Consider the following 3,070-nt stretch of genomic DNA (forward strand, 5'->3'; position numbering starts at 1 on the left):
TTTTTTTTTTTGAAGAACACTAAGATAGTTAATTTTATTTGTTCAAAAGCTCATTTTGCAAGCATTAAATCAAGGCTGGGGCTGGGCATGGTGGCTCATACCTGTTGTCCCAGAGCTGTGGGAGACCAAGGCAGGTGGATCACCTGTGCTCAGAGGTTTGAGACCAGTTGAAGACCCATCTGAGGCAGAGTGAGCCAGAGTGAGACCCCGTCTCTACAAAAACAACAAGACAGCTGGACCTTGTGATCCTAGCTACATGGGGAGCAAGAGAACACTACAGGAGGAAGAAATAAAAAAAAAAAATCAAGCTTGGGCTTTGATTCTGTGAGCCCAAATTCACATATTAAGGAAGATAAAAGCAAACTATGATCCATGTACCTGGCTGAAAACTAAAGGCTCGGGGTTAATCAGATTGTAGTTTTTGAATTCCTACAGCCTAGAGTTCAGTATTCACAGGTCTTTCAGGTCCTTTTGGATGTCCCACAGGGTATCTGCACTTTTCTTGAGCTGAGCAACCTCTTCATCCTTTAGTTTCTGGTTGATGAAGCTAGTTAATCCCTGAGTATTCAGGATACACAGAAGGCTCAGGAAGATTTCATTCTCAATACCGTACATCCCCTTCACCATTCTTGATAGTGGGTGAATCCTAGATAGATTTTTCAGCATGGATTCAATAAGATCAGCTACACTTAATCCAATTGCCCAATTAGTATATCCTTTTAGCTTGATGACTTCATAGGCACCCTCAACCACCATCTTATGCACTTCTTTACAATTTTCACTATCATTGTCTGTTCCCATTTCTGGATTCAATTCCTGGAGAGAAACACCAGCCACATTTACTCCACTCCACACAGCCACACTTGAGTCGCCATGTTCTCCCAAAATCCATCCGTGGCAGCTGCTGGGATGAATGCCAAGCTTTTCAGCCATAAGATAGTGAAATCTAGCAGAATCCAGGTTACACCCACTTCCAACACATGGTGTTTGGGTAATCCACTTAGTTTCCAGGTAACATATGTACAAATGTCCACTGGATTGGAAACTACAATTATGATGCAATCAGGACTGTACTTGACGATCTGAGGAATAATGAACTTGAAGACATTAACATTTCTCTGTACCAGATTGAGACAACTCTCCTCCTCTTGCTGACGGACACCTGCAGTTACCACCACGATCTTAGAATTGGCAGTCACAGAGTAATCTTTATCTGCCACAATTTTAGGTGTCTGAAGAAATAAACTCCCATGCTGCAGATCCATCATTTCTCCTTTAAGCTTATCTTCCAGAACATCCACAAGAGCAAGTTCATCAGCCAGAGACTTTTCCAAAATGCTGATAGCACACACCATGCCATCTTGTCCAATGCCCACAGTTGTGATCTTATTGTTTGGGACCACTGCTTCTTCTTCTGCAACTGGTGCAATGAGTTTTCCTTAAGACTTGCCATTATACACAGGAGGGAGAGGACTTCACTAGCTGCTGTGAAAGTCAAGTGCAGGAGATGTGAGCTGTCTCTTTCTGTTCTCTTGAGGAAGGCTTGCAGTGCTATAAATTTTCCTCTTAGGACTCCTTTGCAGTATCCCAGAGGTTCTGGTAATTCAAGTCTTCATTATCGTTTTGTTCCAAAAATTTGGTAATTTCCTTCTTAGTCTCATCTATGACGCAGCCATCATTCAGCATAAGGTTTTTTTTTTTTTTTTTTTTTTTTGAGACGGAGCCTCAAGCTATCCGCCTGGGTAGAGTGCCATGGCATCACGCTCACAGCAACCTCCAACTCCTGGGCTCAAGCGAGTCTCCTGCCTCAGCCTCCGAAGTAGCTGGGACTACAGGTGCCCGCCACAACGCCTGGCCATTTTTGGTTGCAGCCATCATTGTTGTTTGACGGGCCCAGGCTGGGGATTCGAACCTGCCACCTTAGGTGTATGTGGCTGGCACCTTAGCCGCGTGAGCCACAGGCGCCGAGCCCAGCATAAGGTTATTTAGTTTCCATGTTTCTGTTGAGTGTTACTTTTAACAAATATGAAGTGACCATCCTTAGCTTTCCTTACTTTTGTTGGTTTAAAGCCTATTGTGTCTGTGAATAAAATTGCAATGCCTGCTTTTTTCTGATTTCCATTTGCCTGAAATATAGATGATTATCCCTTCACCCTGAATCTATATTTATCTTTTATTTATTTATTTATTTATTTATTTTGAGACAGAGCCTCAAACTGTTCCCCTGGGTAGAGTGCAGTGGCATCACAGCTCACAGCAACCTCTAACTCGTGGGCTCAAGCGAGTCTCCTACCTCAGCCTCCCAAGTAAGCTGGGACCACAGGTGCCCACCACAACACCTGGCTATTTTCTTGGTTGCAGCCAAGAAAATTGTTGTTTTGGTGGGCCCAGTTGTTTTGGTGGGCCTGGTTGTTTTGGTGGGCCCATGGTTGTTTTGGTGGGCCTGGGCTGGATTTGAACCGGCCACCTTAGGTGTATGTGGCTGGCACCTTAGCCACTTGAGCCACAGGCACCAAGCCATGTTATGGTTTTCTTACATTTGGCTGCTTGCAGAATTTTCTCCTTCACGTTAACTTTGGTGAAGTTAATTATAATGTGCCTAGGAGATGCATTATTCAGGTTGAGTCATGCTCGGGTTCTGAAACTGTCTGCTATCTGAATTTCACAATCTCTTGGCATGTCTTGGAAGTTCTTCTTCATTATCTCATGAAGTAGAGCCTCTGTGCCTTTCAAAGCAACCTTGTTGTCTTCAGGAATTCCTATAAGGCAAATATTAGTTTTGTTAGAATTATCCCAGAGCTCTCTGAGAGAATGATCCATTTTGGCTCTCCACTTCTCTTCCTCTTTGAGTATTTGGGAGCTTGGTTCAAAAGCTTTGTCTTCAATGTCAAAAATCCTTTCTTCTGCTCCATTCTGTTACTGAGGGGTTTTAGTATTTCTCAGATCTTTGAGGGCTGCAAGTTCTTGTCTCAATGTGTCAAAATCTTTGGTGATTTTGTCTTTGAATTCATTGAATTCTTGAGACAACTGAAGTGCTCCTTGAATTTCTAATTCTAACTTTTTTTTTTTT

The 3,070-nt window shown here is 43.0% G+C and overlaps 1 pseudogene; it reads right to left on the reverse strand.

Annotated features, from left to right (window-relative positions):
• Nucleotides 1-450: 450 nt before the first annotated feature.
• On the reverse strand, nucleotides 451-1,453 carry LOC100959312 (annotated as a pseudogene).
• Nucleotides 1,454-3,070: the final 1,617 nt, after the last annotated feature.

This window comes from Otolemur garnettii, unplaced genomic scaffold (assembly GCF_000181295.1).
Source record: "Otolemur garnettii isolate 467f Iridium unplaced genomic scaffold, OtoGar3 scaffold00292, whole genome shotgun sequence".
Classification (NCBI taxonomy): domain Eukaryota; kingdom Metazoa; phylum Chordata; class Mammalia; order Primates; family Galagidae; genus Otolemur; species Otolemur garnettii.